Here is a 17,362-nt window from a genome sequence, read left to right as displayed (position 1 = left end):
GTGATCAGCGTATTCTAATAATCATGTGATTTAAAAATAAAATGTTTAATAAATTCGTTTATTATTATTATTATTATTATTTTAAACTGTTTTCATATTTTTTTTAATTACCTTTTTACTTATTTTTTTTATCCAAGAAATTTGTTGTGATCTCTAATCCCAGGGGTCAAAGTTCAAGGATACTCAGAATGAACATCACCACACTATTGAAAAACAATATTTTTTTTAAACACACATACTTTATACTTCATTATTTGTTCCTTTTAAATAAAGTATAATAGGCATTTATTTCAGTTGGGCTAGTATTAAAAACTTCAAATTTTAATTTTAATTTACTTAATTTTATTTGAGTAAACTTTTTCAAAAACTTGCAACAATGTAATAAATTTTTTTGAAATTTCTACAAAGCTTAAAATTTAACCTTTTTTCTCACCGGTAAAATTTGAAATAATTTATACTTTCTCACCATTCTTGCTCTTTAATTTATTTTTCTTGTCAAAAAATAAAAAATAAAAACAATAAAAATCATAACTACTTTTCATTCGCTTAATCATAATTTTTTTTTGAACCGTAATAAATTTTAAAATATTTCTGTAAACTATCGTTTAAACTTTTAATGGAATTCTATAATTAAGAAAATATAAAGTTATGTTAAAATTACTTATACTGTATATTTCAGTAATTTAAGAAATGTATCCTTTTCTATTTTTAAATAAAACTTTTTACTTTGATAAACTGTGAAAAAATATTACTTTCTTGATAATATTTTTTATTAGACAAAAATTTATTACAAATGAAAATAGTTAGAAATCAATGATTTGAAACTGTAAAAGTTTTGCAAGTAATAAAAGTTATCTTTATGAACGGGAATATTATTTCTTATCACTTTCATAAAAAAATTATAAGACTGTTCCCACCTTGAAAATAAGTTGTTAAAAAAAAGTAATATTTTCATGTCAATAATTTATAACATTAAGGAATTAGAAAATTGTTAAAAAAGGATAGCGGCTTTATTATTATTTTTTTTTTTTTTAACTGTCTTAGTGCTATTATTTACAAGTTATTTCTTTTTAAACTAAACCCACTTAAGGAAAAGTTTTTATTAAATGCAACATTCTTCGGTATTTAGAAAATATCCCAATACTGGAATATAGAACTACTTTAAAAGTTTTTAAATTGGTCTGAACAGTTTTTTATCGAGAATTTAGCATTTTTGAATGACGAAAAATCCGGGTTAAATGAGTGAAATGTTTTGCGAAATATATATATAAGGTGACTGAGTCGGCTGTTTTCTCGCATTGGAAACTTATAGAAAAATAGGAAAATCAGAACTGTTAATCAGATTTTCGATAATGGCGCTGATGCAAAAGTTGGAAGTTTATCATTATTTTAAAGTAGATTAGTGCAACTACAAAAAAATCAAATTATTAAATGAAATCATTCTAGTTATTTTATTTTGTGCTTTATAAGTTATAAATGATTTTGCTTAGGTTCCAATTATTTTAGAAAATAAATTCACAAATCAAATAAAAAATAGAAACAATGTAGTAATTTAAAAAACAAACATAACTCTTAATACAAAACATAAGTTATATAATGTTTGAAAATTATTATTATTTTATTGTACAACTTCATTTTACTTATCCATAAACCTTCTGGAGTACTGTTTGTTTTTTCAGTTTATTAACCTGTTTAATAATTAAATTATATTTTTAATTATACTTCATTATGTTAAAGTAATTTATTTGGAAGATGTCAAAGTAAATGTAATTTAAAAAAAAAAATTAAAAAGTTAATGTAATTTCAAAATGTAAATGAGTAGATTAGATGGTCGAATTCTTATGTAAAAAAATCACAAACGAAAATTCTGAGTTAAAATCTAAATATTTTCTACACGTGGGTTGATAGTATAACATTCTCCAGTTAATATTTTTCTTTAACTGCTTATACTACATCAAATATTCTTATTCTATTTAAATTGTGTGTGTGTGTGCGTGTATGTGTGTATGTGTCTGTGTGTGTGCGTGCGTGCGCGCGCGCGCGCGTGTGTGTGTAGAGAGAGTGAGATAGAAAGAGAAAAGGAAATGAGACAAATGTAACAAAATCATGATTTGACTATGGAATTAAATAGAATAAATTTAGACAAATTTTGGTGCTGTGAAGAAAGGTTACTGTGTACACGTAAATTATATTAAATTGTGACTTTTGTTTCACATTCACGTATTATTTTGCTATAAGAACATGTTTGTACTCAGTTTTGTTTTGTACGTGTTATTACATTAAAAACAGAACTGCATATTAAATTAATTTTACCATTCACAGATAGAATCATTTATAAATTAATCATACATGTAAAATTTGCTACTGCTATTATTCTATATTTTTTTATTTTAGAAATGTGTAGGGTTATTTAAATCTAGCAGGTGTAAAGAGTATGCGGTTGCGTTTTAAATGGTAGTTGATCATTTGTAGTCTCAATAGTTAGTTTTAAAAACAAAGTATCTTCCTCTATTCTATCTCCTAACCACCCACTTAGTGTTAGATTGTAATTTTCACGAAACACAACTTCTTGTAGACTGTGACCTCATGAACAAGTACGAAATTGAATGTTGATAAGGAGCAACATTCAATTTCATACTGCACCAGATATTTTGAAAATTTCTGAATATTGTTCATCTCACTTATATACCACTTTCATTTCGTTTTGAGCTTACTTAATGGTTTTAACTTTTCTTTTTGTCATATAATTAATTATAATAAAATCTTACTGATGAAAGTCTATATTATACATATTTTCCAAGAGTTTTCAAAATTAATTCTTTAAAGAAATAGTATGTTGAGTAGAAAATCACATAATTTTTAAGATTTTAAATACGCTTTTATTCTAAATAAATTCTATTAAAAGTAAAATATATTAAGTCGTTATGTCCTTGAGAAAATTTTTTCCCGCTCAACACTGGTTTAATTTCAAAATATACTTTTAATTATGTCTTTTAAAAGTAAATTTTTGTTTTAATAAAACTTTTGAAGGAATGCAGCTTTAAGAACATAATTTTTCTAATGTTATTTCTTATTTTATGTTTTAGTATAAAAACCTCATACATGCCTAATATATATTAACGAATAATAAAAAACGTACATAATAAATAAAATGTGTATATAATAAAATAATTATAGACTCTCACTGTAAATCAAATCTGAGACAATTTTATCTAGAAGGCTATTATTAAACTTATACAATATTATTAACTTAGCATACTGTATTTTAATTTTCTAACTTTTATTATGATAAATACAAAAAAAAGTAGAAATTGTAAAATATTTTTCGATTTATCATTTCATGTTATATGTATGTGAATGATTATTCAACTATTTCATTAATTAAATGTACACTACTACTACTACACCTGCTGCCGCCTGCTGCTCCTACTATTATTGCTACCGCTACTGCTCGTGCCACCGCCACCACTACCACCCCAATCAACCAATACTACCAATACTATCACGGCGAGTGATGCCAAAGAAGGTATTTGGCCACATCAAAATATTCACGCCATCTTCCACTATCCTCCATTTCCCAAATTATCGTTCCCATTTTAGTCAAGTTTTTTTTTAACGGTTTTGTTGAGACGAATCAGAGATGATGCTTCCGGCTTCTCCAATCCTATTTCTTTTCGCAGGGCTCATTCTTCTCTTCGTAAAACATGACCTCCCGCCTATCTTTTTCGGTTTAGCCTCCAGAACCATCGTAAAATATTATTTCAGTGGATGAATGAAGATCACATGTATGAATGTAAATGAAGTGTAGTCTTATACAGCCTTAGGTCGACCATTCCTGAGATGTGAGGTTAATTGAAATCCAACCACCAAAGAACACCGGTATCCAAGATCTAGTATTCAAATTCGTATAAAAATGTCTTCTCCTACGGGGTTGGGATGTCATGCCGCACTTACAGCCGGTAGACGGATGGTCTCGTTAGAGTAAAGGACACTCCCCCGGCCTGTGTTTATGCTTTACGTGGGGTCCGGCCTGGGGGGAAGGTAGAAAAAAATTCTCCTTCTTCCACTATTTCTTTCCTGTTTAGCCTCCGGGAATCCCTTCCGGTATTACTTCAGAGGATGATATGTTTGAGTGTAAGTAAAGTGTAGCCTTGAACAGTCTCAGGTTGACCATTTCTGAGACGTGTGGTTAATTAAGACAGAACTACCAAAGAATACCGGTATCCACCATCTATTATATAAGTCCGTATAAAAGTAACTGCCTTTACCAGGATTTGAACGTTGGAACTTTCGATCCTTCTCTCGCTTGAACCACACTATCAGGATCCTTATACAGGTTTCTTTTCTCCTTACTTTTGCAGATCCTTCACTCACCATTTTCATCTACGGAGCAAAAGAACTTTCTGAAATTTTATTCTTAAATGAATGAGTCTTCTTTCAGCTTCTTTATTCAGTATGCATGCTTTTCCCCACAGAGTACAGTTGGTCTGATAATAACAATTAGTATGGTACAGTCTCAGTTTATTTTGATGTGACAAATTCTTTCACGATGAATAAATGTATAGCCGATGTTAATTTGACATGAATAAAATGCAATTATTAATAGGAAATCTTGATTATTAAGGTAATTGATTTATATCTCTGCACAGGAGATTTGCAAATAAATTTGTTTTATTTATAAATTTGTTTTCCGAAGAATTTATAGAAATACGCCTGGTAAAATTTTATAAGGGGGTGTCGGTGGAAGGAGAGACCAATTTCCTTTGTGATTTGGAATTTCCTGAACACGATTTTGCAATGTATATTTGATGATTTTGTATATCGGCGGATTAAGAAAGGACTTCAAAACGTTAAAATCATATAAAAATTTATTGAGATAACTTTTAGATTCGGCTGCCTCATTTCATAGGAAAATACATAAGTTTTGACTCACATAGTACATTATTACCAAATTTGGCTCAACCAGTGTTAATAAAAATGTATATGTATTTCCTGGTGCGGGACGTGCTCGCTGTATGTTTAATTCCATGATTTGCAGTCAGTAACTGCAGTTCAACATAATTTTCGCAACGAGTACTACCTCCTAGTAGTCTAGGAAGGTAGCCTCTTAGAAGGCATACAGTTTGCTCTTGGCATCAAACCTTTGTTGAGGCAGGTTTTTGTGCCCTAAGCAAACAAAGACTGTACGGCCCGTTCTTCTTCTAGGAGACAATGGTAAATAGTATCGTTTATCTGGACATGCTTCAGAAGTTTGTAATTCTTCAGTTATACGATGATGACCAAGATGGATGCCATTACTATCAGCAAGACGGGATTCTCCCTCATAAGGTACCGCCTATTTTCGATTTTCTTGATACTCGATTCCCGGGTCGGTGGATTGGTCGTGATGGTCTAACTGCATGGCTACCGCGCACGCCAGAGTTGACCTTGAAAAATTTTCTTGCGGAGTTTCATTAAAAATCAGGTTTATGAACTGCCTTTGCCTGCTGATCTTGTTGAGATGAGACTTCGAATGAACGCAGCTGCAGAGATAACGACTTGCTGGCTATAGTCTGAAATGAAATCGATTCAGGATGGATGTACGTTACATTACAAATGGTAGCCACACCAAAACAAAGTGAATGGTGGTTGATGAACTTGATGTGATCTTCTATTTATTGAAGAATCCTTAAGTTTTTTGACTCACCTTTTTAAGTTTTTTTAATCCTTTTTGAATCACCCGGTACATATGTGTGTATGTATAAGATTCTATCGTCCGCTCCAACGGATGCAAATTTTAACTTATTTTGATAAAAATTGCCTGCGGTGATGGAAACCTATTGGATATTGGCCCCTATTGATTCAATAGCGAATCGGTTTTCAGAAACTGAGTAAGAGCCAAAAGTTGGGTACATTTTCGGTATTTTGCGTTCACTTGGCGGATATTTTTAACCGATTTTCATGAAGTTTTGTAGGATGATGTAAACCTAATATAAATAAAACTGTATTGGTGTTCAACGGAGTCGATTCAGAATAACCTGAATTAGTGCTGGGAAAAATCTGGGTTTTTGGGTACGGTTTCAAGGTTAACTAAAAATGGAAATCCGCCCTTCTGACGAAATTACTGTGACAGAAGTTTTTTATTTATCACTAAAATAACAGCAATATAATTATAAATTAATTTCATTACCCTTCGTGTGTTGTTTGTATTTTATTTCTGTGTGTTTGAAAGTTAAATGATTAATTTTTTTTTTTAATTAACAGAAATTCGTATGTATCATGATAAAATTGATTTCGCCAAGTTATGAATTTTATTATATTGTAAAATACGTAACACGAGTATTTGTAATACATTTTTGTATTGATTTGTACTGTAGATCATTATCAAGTAATATTGAAATTGACATACTCAAATAATCTTTAGCAAGTATGTGATACGTGTCTAGTTAAAATACTTCATTACTTTTGATCTAAAAATTTCTTTCGTTGATGTCTGTTACCATTCAAACATACTTTTTTTCTTTTACATTTCTTTCTTACTATTAAACGATATCTACATATTATCTATTATGTCAAAATTGGTTTCTATTTCTCTAATCAGATTTTTCCTTTCATCTCATTTAGAATTCATATTCTTTCTGTCACTTTTTTCCCATTTTTATGTTGTAATACATATAATTTACCATTATCAGCTGTTAATATATTAATATATTGAAATAATTTCATGTGATTTGTTTATATTTTTCTATGAAATTACATTTATAGAAAGTTTTAAGTATCTCTTCCGCATGTATTGTTACAAACTAAGAATCGTAATAAATGAACAATAAATAATTTATATTTGAATAAAATATGGATTATTATACAATAATTTTTAAAAAAAATCTATTGAATTACGTTTTAATAAGTGATTAGCTGAACAGAATTTTTTTTATATAATCACTTATATAATATGACCGACCGTCTGTGTAAGGTATGTAATTAATAATCATTCTAATGAAAACGTAATATTTCTTCTTTATGTATCTTAAATATAATAGCAAGTGCTCAATAAACCCTCAAAAGAGTCTTTTCATTATATTGTAATCGTATATTTCGTGTTTAATATCTCTTTAAAGCACTAGTTTGTAAACCACTGGGGTTATATTTTTGGCAAATAATTAAGAAAAAAGTCTATATATATATATATATATATATATATATATATGGATATTTTTTCCATATTTTGTCCCCTAAATATTACTGTTTATATTTTTTTTTTTTATTTTAGCTCCATCCAACACTATATTCTCTAAATTATATACTTTTAATAACCATTTTGTATACTTGTAATTTAATTTAATTTTACTATTCATCTAAATTGATTTATTGATCTATTGATTTATTGATCATTGATTTATTGATTTATTTGACTATTGATCTATTGATTTTACATTTAATTTTACTACTGTCTATACATTTGTTATGTTACCATTTAACTGTTTTTTTGTTCTTACCAGTTAATTTTTGAAATTTTATATTTTGTAACGCTTACGTATATTTTCATTCGTTATACTTTTTATTGTATTGCACTTTGTTTAAAACTTTAGATTTTCTTGGGAGGTATTCCTTTCCCGTAATTATTACTCTGTACAACTTACTTCTAGTTTCATTATTCAGAAAACTAATGACAAAAAACAATCATTATTTTGAGAACAGCTGTTAAAATGAAACTGCAGAGATTTTTAGTGGGAAAGACATAATAGACGAATTGCGGTTACACATACAAATATGGAAAAAATAAAAATTATTTTTTAATTATAAAATTATAATTAAAATTAAAATTTTCCTTTTAAATTATAAAATAAGGAATCCGGAACATCTTTACAGAGTATCATTTATTTAATGAACCCAAATTTATAATCATAGGTTAATTGAGACAAGTTCTGCTATAGTTTGTTTCGATCAAAATGACAATTTCGATGATAATGATCCATATAAAAAAAAAGATTATCTTATACATACAAATAAGAAAATTGTACACATAATTTTTGAAAAATCATCTAAATAGAATAACGTGAAAATCACCAACGATAAAAGGAGTACCAGTACAATCAAATCGATTTGGAAATGTTTAAATGACTAATTAGAATTGGATAAAAATATTTATACGACCGTTATTTCAGAATATTAGGTAGCAATTGGTCATAAGATCAAAAAACGATACAAAAAAATAGATTTAATTATTAATTAATTGGTTATAGCTTATTTATTTTTTTAACTTTAATTAAATTTAATTTTACCCTATATTATTGTAGCATTCTTGCAGTACGGATTGAAAATACATATCTTTTATATATATATATATATATATATATATATATATATAAATGAATGTTTGTGTGTTTGTTTCTTCCGAATGCGTTTCTATACCAATCATCCGATTGCGATGAAACTTTGGCGAATTGTTGTGCGCAATCCCGCAAACGTTCCTGAATTACTTTGAGCCCACTAGGTGGCGCTAGGATCGAGATATCTCGAAAAATTGTATTTACGTTCCGATTTGGTTCATATTCAGAATATATATTAGTTACGTGAAAAGAAAACTGTTTGCAAAAACTATACCCGCTAGGTGGCGCCAGTGTGCAGATATTTACAAAAGAAACAAACTAATATAGCAACCGACTTTCTTCTTCTATATACATAAAAATAAATGTTCGAATGTGTGTCCGCTGAAGACTAAAAAAACTACTGGACCGATTTACGTACGGGGAAAAATGGAAAAAATAAAAAAAAGGAAAAAAGTGAAAAAGGGTAATACGGAAAAGAAAAAAAGAGGAAAAAGGGGAAAAGTTGTAGAGGGAAATGGAAAGGGAAAAAGAGGAAACGGAGAAAGGGAAGAGAAAATGGAAAGGGGAAAAGGGATAAAGTGAAAGGTTAACTTTTGTGAAGTCCCGTAATGTTCAGTATTTTAATGTTTTATCAGACTTTCAATTGTGTTCATTTAATTTATATATATATATATATATATATATATACACTCAAATCTAGCAATAGCGAAGCATTGCCGGGTCTGCTAGAGTGTATATAATCATATAATGAATTTATCTGTGATATATTTTTTTATTCAAATAAAAAGATATTTCTTAGAAAATATTTTTAAATAATTTCTTTTATTTAGAATTCCTTTTTTTATTTCATAACTTATTTTACTTCTCCAACTATCATTTTATGTAGTTTGCTTTAAATTAATGTAAACAAATTTAGACATTTTAAAAACTAAATTTTCATTCATTTTTTCATCTGTTTTACTTTAAACTTTAATTCAAAAAAACAAAAAAACAATTCATTTCAGAAGATATAAAAATGAATAATATCTACGGGAATACACATAAGAATAATTTCAAACGAGGTAGAAATAGTTCTCTGAAATTTTAATTATTATACACAAACAATTTATAATTTCTTTTTTAAATTAAAATCTTAGATTTTTATTCCCATATTATTATATTAACTATTATTATTATTATATTTATTAATTTTTATTCTGCATATATTATATCTGTAAATTGTCACAATTCGAGGTGAATAAAATTTCCTAGGGTTTGTGCATCGTTAAAATTATTAATTTCGTTTCGCAGTTTACTCTTGTTCGTTCTTTGATTTGTTTCACTAATTTCACTTTTTCTATAGTTGATTAATTAAACTGTCAACATTATTTTTTTCTCACGAGTATCAATAGCTCTACTTAATGCAGTTTTTCTGTCCTTTTCTTTCTTTTTTCTGTTTAGCCTCCGGTAATTACCGTTCAGATTACTTCAGAGGATGAATGAGGATGATATGTATGAGTGTAAATAAAGTGTAGTCTTGTACAGTCTCCGTTCGACCATTTCTGTGATGTGTGGTTAATTGAAACCCAACCACCAAAGAACACCGGTATCCACGATCTAGTATTAAAATCCGTGTAAACATAACTGTACTAGGACTTGTACGTTGGAACTCTCAACTACCAAATCAGCTGATTTGAGAAGACGCGTTCACCACTTGACCAACCCGGTCGGTAGTTTTTCTATCCTGTTTTCAAATATGTATTCGGAATATCTCCATCAACCACAGTTTTTTTTTTTGTTATTTTAATCTTTTAAAATATTTTAAAAGGTTTTTTCGTCCATTTTTCCATTGTCAATTAAAAGCTCCTAGGGTATTGTAAATATGATGGAATTAAATGAGGTAACTCAAAGGTTAGCGGTGCTACTGTTCTGCAGGATCAGACGTATATAGTTATGTACAAACGTAATTTAGTGTAGCACACATTCATCAGAACGATGCCGCTTGTGAGATAGTAGTGAATCAGCAAACACGTCATTATGAGTGCTTTGTGTATCTGAATTATTGTGTGTTACATATTTACAATTTCATTTTTTTTTAATTAGTGGTTAGTTACAAAATGCCTAGAGTTTGTTTAAATCATCCTAACAATTTTTGTTATGTATATGGTGATATGACGCTAAAGTCCCAAAGGCGAAACCTTTATTGTTAAAAAACGTGTTATGAACTTTATTTTCGGTGTAACGTCGGTACCAAACAAGGGCATGGGCCCCACATATCTGTTGTCTATTGTGTTCAAGGCTTCTCATTGCATGGAAAAATGGTACACGTCACATGTCATTTGCTATCCCTATGATTTGGAGGGAACCCAAAGATCACTCTTCTGACTGTTATTTCTGCTTAACAAACATTAAAGTGATTTCGTGAAAATCAAAACATACAGTGGTGTACCCTAACTTGCAACCTGGAACGGGATCAGTTACACACTGCAAAGAATTGCCCATACCAAAGCCTCCCGAACATGTGACATTAGATGAAGAGAGCTAAGCGTCTGATGGAAGTAAGGAAGAAAAAGAAACAGATTCTGGTGATACAACTTTTGAACAAAGCAGTTCACCTGAGCCTCATTTACTGACTCAAGAAATCCTTAACGATCTCATACAAGATTTAAAGTTATCCAAAAAACAGTCTGAAATACTTGCTTTCCGGCTAAAAGGATGGAATCTTCTTCTAAAGAATACAAAGATATGTATTTATCATAATCATAATTCTGAATTTAAGGACTATTTTCTGAAGAAAATGGCGTACTTTTTTGTAATTATATTTCTTCTCTTATGGAAATACTTTGCAATGAACACAACCCAACAGAATGGCGCTTGTTTATTGATCTCTCCAAAGTTGGCTTAAAAGTTGAGCTTCTGCACAATAGCAATAAATTATCATCAGTACCTGTAGCTCACTCTGGTAGTATGAAAGAAACATATGAAAACTTTAAATTTATATTGGAAACGCTTCAATATGCAGAGAACAAACGGAATATTTTTGGTGGTTTGAAATATGGTCTGCAGCTTGATTACACAATGTATTATTGTTTTTTATATGAATGAGATAGTAGGGACAGAAAAAAACCATTTCATTGGAAAAGAATGGCCTAAACGCGAATCACTCATTCCTGAACAGAAAAATGTGAAATATGACCCACTATGTAATCCTAAAAATGTGTATCCACCTCCGTTACGTATCAAACTAAGATTAATGAAGAATTTCGTCAAGGCCATGACAATACTCCTGGTTTCATGTACTTAAAACAGGAGTTTCCTAAAATTAGTGATGTAGAAATTAAAGAAGGAATATTTGTGGGCCCACAAATACGATCACTAATGATCGTATTTGTGGCATGATAAAAAGTCTGAGGAACTATTGAATCCACTGGAGAAAGCAGCTGGGCAAGCATTCAAAATGTTACTCAGAGTTTTTTGGGAAATCGAAAGGCAAAAAATTACCATGATATTGTCAACGACCCGATAACATCTTATAAAAATTTGGGTTGTAATATGTCCTTAAAAGTACGCTTCCTGCACTCTCATCTAGATTTCTTCCCGGAAAATCTTGGCACAGTGAGTGATGATCACCGGAACACTTTCATCAGGAGATTTCATTTAAGGAAAAGTGGTATCAAGGCAAATGGAATCCTGATACAATGGCCGGATTATTGTTGGATCATCAACAGGGATGCACCATAGACGAAATATAGCAGAAAATCGTCATTTCATGCTTTCTGGGTGAGTCAAATGTTTGAATATTTTGTAGTTATAAAGCAAAAATTATTAAAATGTTTGAAATTATAAATGCCTGTTTCTCGGAAACCTTGCGTGATGGGAAAAAACCGATATTATGTTTGAATTGAGGAGAAAAAATACGATTAGAATTACATATTTTTCTTCCTGAGGCCAAAAAAACTCTGTGTGTTTCTTTGTGTGATTAATGAAAATTTTTTCGTAGTGTTTTTTTTTTGCTTTTTATGTTTTCACCTTTATCAATGTTTCTTATGTATTTATGTATATTACATAAAATATATATATATATATACATTTCTTTGAGTGATTTCAATGGAAACCTCTCTCTAGATGTCTTTTTTTTCTTTTTATATTCAAATTCACTTACATGTTTTCGATAAATTGGAACCGATTATAAATTAAACATTGCCGCAAAAAAAAAATTATTTCCATATCATGTCTTGATAATACACTTAATTAATAGATATGAAGTGAAAATTATTTATAAATTATTCAAATAAATTGATTTCACCATGTCTTTACTGACATTTGAACGCAAAGTTCAGTAAATACATTTTAAGTAAAAGTGAAAATTCGTAATTTATTCGATAATAAGCTGTTCATCCATTCTTTTAGTTTTATTGTTGGTCCCAGATGAGAAATATAATGGTCTATGAGTTATATAACAATATTTATGTAACAAAACAATTACATTACACTAAAATATATACGTGTATATATATATATATATTCTATACTTCATTGTCATCATGCAAACGTTTATTTATCTTTAAATTTAGATATTTAACTTATATTATTACAACAATTTTGATTATATTAATGACATTTAAATGCTTAAAACTATTTATGTAAAAGAAAGTAATTAACTATTAAATACATTCCGTACGTGACTTATTTATTTATTTTTTTTTTTGTCGCCTGGTTGAATTTTCAAATTAAAATGATGATATTTTAAGAGATGGCATGAAACTAGTTGGCGATGAATAAAACAAGTCATGCAAGTGTTTAGTAATTTATAATTTACACGTTGGCGAAAATTTCCATTTTTTTTTTTTTTTTTTTTTTTTTTGGTTGAACTATTTACTGTATTAACAATTGACTCTTCAAATTACCTTTTTATTTTTTTTCATTATAAGGACTCAGCAACTGTACAATCTGTTGAGCAAGATAATTGAACAATAAGTAAATAAGATGCATTTGAACTAACATTAAGTTGCCACAGACCCAACGATTTGTGACTTAATAATGAAACAGAAGAGTACTCCGTACGGCCAGTCCATAAATTCACGTAATTAAAACCATACGGCAAACCAAGAATATTGTTCCTCAGCAATCTTGAAAAATCAGTGATCGTTTTATCTAATAAATTATCCGCCAAATAATTCAGGTGCCAATCCAAACGCTTTTGATACCGTAGACTGACCAGAGAGATTTCCTGCCGAACGGTTCGCAACTTAAGGTCACACACTATACATGAGGCTATTACTTATGTACCAGGGTATGTCGAGCATTTTCCGCAGTGTTTCAGATTATTAAAATTAATATATTAATTACACTTGCTTTTTTTTTTAAATTGAAACTTCTTTAAGCGTTCCACTCAATTTTGAATGAGCAATGAAAAAGTCTGGTCCGTCAGGTTCTGAAATCAAAGTTCATTTGTGTGAACTCGGAGTTTGCCCGAACAAGAGAAACAGTCAGTTGTGAGAGGCTTCTGTGCTTGACTATGTTTCGTTTTAAATTAAATACATTTATAATTGTTGTTCTTGTATGTTTAATTATTGGTGTAACTATTATACCTAACTTTCAGTGTATTGGTTTAATGCATAATTGTTCTAATACTGAAAAATATTGAAGAGTAATTCAATTACTATATATGTAAGTGTATGAAATATTTCGTATATATATATATATATATATATATATATATATATGGAGTGCGATACTATAATATATCAAGCATGCTTTTCATTACCCACGAAGCTAATTTCGTGCACACTGTACATAAAAGATATTCGTGTAACTACTATCTTTATTCGTGTAACTCTTATCTATCTTTCAGTGTATATATATTTAGTGCATCATCGTTCTAACACTGTACAGTATTTTTTTTATTTTCTTGAGATCCTACTCTTAGATCTTCTGATAGATAGTAATCATTTTAAGAGCGTTTATTTATTTTTAACCGATAAACTGCAAATAGCAAACAGGATTATAAAATTAAATTACTTTTTTTTAATATATTCTCAAAAATAAAAGTTTTCTTAATAAAATATTTTGGAGGTAAATTTGTTCTTAAATTATATCTCTTGGATTAGAAGCATACCGATAATTTATGTTTATTAAGTAAAACATAAATTAACTTAATAATATTTAATTATTAAACAATAAAAAAACCTTTTAAAAGTAAAAATAGTAGATATAGAATAAGTGACTTTAGATTAGTAAATAGTAATCATCAGTAAATTATTTGGGAATTAAAACTCGTTTCACAGAGTAGATATAACATAATAAATATTACAAAAATTAATAAAAATACCGCACTTACAATTTTATCGTTTGTGTGGGATAAAGAATACTACATATATATATATATATATATATATGTATATACGATAACTTATACAATTATCAATCAGTCAATGAAAACAGATCAACTTGATTTAGCAATCTTGACTGACAGTAATGCTTAGTTAGGATTTAACAACAACAATATAACTAACTAAACACTCTTGAATCAAAATAAATAGATTAGCAAGTAAGATATCTGTTTCAAACAACAGACTTTCCTATATTAATCAAGACATGTAACTACTATCTCCATAGTTTATTTTCTTCATTGTTTTAAATGTATACATTCTTGTGTGTGTGCTTTTTATTTCTATTATGAATTTATTAAATGATTTTATTTAATATTTGAAATTACGGTGAAGTGACTGAGAGAGTACACCTAAAACAGGATTGAACTTCATAAAAAAAATCTTATAAAAACATTTTCTCCACTTTTTTTCAGTTTTTCAATCTACAAACTAGTCTTTTTTTATATAGTATGAAAAATTCTTTATAGGAAGAGACTGTAAAATGGTAAAATTTCTTTAAAATTAATTTTTATTCAAATGTTAATAATGTATTTTTAATGGTGTCTTATGTTATGCAACGAGCCTATTATGGTAGCCATTAATGCACAACTGCGAAGTAAGTTATGACACAAGCCTTGGTGAATTTCGTAAACTACGCAAGAGTAATTATACTTTTTTTATTTCTTTATTTGTGTAGACTCCGGAACCACCGTAAAATAATACTTCAGACAGAGGATGAATGAGAATAATGAATAACGTATGACTGAATGAAAGAAATTGTGTAGTCTGTACAGTCTCAGGACGACTATTCCTGAGACATGTAGTTAATTGAAACCTAACCACCAAAGAACACCGGTTTCCGCGATTTAATATTCATATCCGTAAAAAAGTAACTCCGTTTACTAGGATTTGAACCTTAGAACACTCGACTTTGAAATCAGACTTTGGCCGAACGGTGATCACAATGCACCGGATCTATATCTCGAACAGTTGCCCATCTCCCGCCTGCGGAGGAGGCTTCAGAGTCTTGCGATGGAAGCATAGCAGTAAGATTGGCATACTGCGACTAAGGGACGGCCTTTTTTTATTTCTTAAGGACCCTCAAGTTTATTTCTAAGGGCAATAGGGGTCCAGGTGCTCACCAACCATGTTAATTTGAAACAATATCTATATAAGGTCCCCCTGTCAACTGATGAGCTGTGTCTGCGGGGAGGTCTAGTCGAACGAACATATAATGTTCGACTGTCCCGCTCTTGGGAGGGCCAAAAACCTGACCACCCTTAGAGCCCAAGGGGAAAATTTGCCACTCACATGCGGTGAGTCAATATGACGTGAGCCGCATTGTCGGACCGTGTGGGAGTTCCTTGATGCAGTTGCGATGTTCAACCGGCATCAGTAGTTTACTTAAGGGAATGACTCTTACGGCGTTACTTTGGGAAACTACCCTTCAAACATAGTCGGCCATCGAACAATAGCTTCAAGCGACTAGTCCGCAAACAGCCCTGATGGGCTTTACCGGAGGTCGTCTTTAAGACCCTCTAAACTTGATAACAAAACACAGTCATCAGTTTGGCCTCTGTCAGGATTCCATCAATGCAAATGCATCGACTTATGTTTACATCAATGTATTTATACAACCTACTACTGCCTTCGTATGGCCTCTTCTAGCTACCATAACTTACAACCCTCAAGTATCAAATTAACTGATTCGCGGAAGCGTGATCCCCACCTTCCTCAAACACCGAAGGTTTCACACAAAAACGTTTCTTATATCTAACTTCACTTAGACTATGAACTCAGATTATTATTTGATTGAACCTTAAACAGCAAAGTTACATCCTCATACCAACAAACAAGTGTTGATTGCAACAACGACAATTTAACCTATTTGGCATTATTAATGTGCTGAGGTAATTGAAAATAAAAGTTAGACATGATGTACTTGGTTTTAATATTCGTCGCCGATGTGCTTTAGAGTTAAAAGTTTGTACAAAACGGTAAAAATTATTTCATAGGTTCAAAGTTATTAGTAAATTAGATTATACATTGAGGATTAATGAAATTGTAATAAAATCAATTCTGAAAATTGTTTTGTATCCCAAGCCACATAGCCTCTCTTGTGCTACAACTACGATTAGAATTGATCAGCATAGTTATGGCTATAGTTCTATTTGTTAGTAACTCCTAGATAGTTATATCGTTTGTTCGTGAAGTGAAACCTTACACGTAGCTCTAACTTTGATTAAACAAATGATGATTTTGATGTAGAGCATAGTAACCGAATGTTATAAATTTAACTTTTGCGGGTAGTCATGATTATTGATCATATACAAGGAGAACCAAATCGCAGACGTGACAATGTCTTAAACTACTCAACTTTTCCTATTATTATTATTATTGAAAATAATTTTATTTTTAAGAAATTTATAAGATTTTATTCCCAAGGACTACCCTTATTCACTACTGCTAATATCCGAAAAATGTTTTTGAAACTAATAACGGATATTTTTTGTTTTTCAGAAAAGGTATACTTTCAAACCATCTATCATTTAAAAACCTCCATATATTACTATATTTTGTTAATAAATTACTAAAATATATAAGAAGAGATAAATTTTAAAAACCGAGTGCCAAAAAAATGCACCTTCAAATGAATAATTAAAGATGATAATTTTATATATAGTATAATTTTTTTTCAAATTT

The sequence above is a fragment of the Lycorma delicatula genome, chromosome 3, assembly GCF_047948215.1.
Source record: "Lycorma delicatula isolate Av1 chromosome 3, ASM4794821v1, whole genome shotgun sequence".
In the NCBI taxonomy this organism is placed as follows: domain Eukaryota; kingdom Metazoa; phylum Arthropoda; class Insecta; order Hemiptera; family Fulgoridae; genus Lycorma; species Lycorma delicatula.
The sequence above is the reverse complement of the archived record's forward strand: the minus strand, read 5'-3'. Positions refer to the sequence as shown.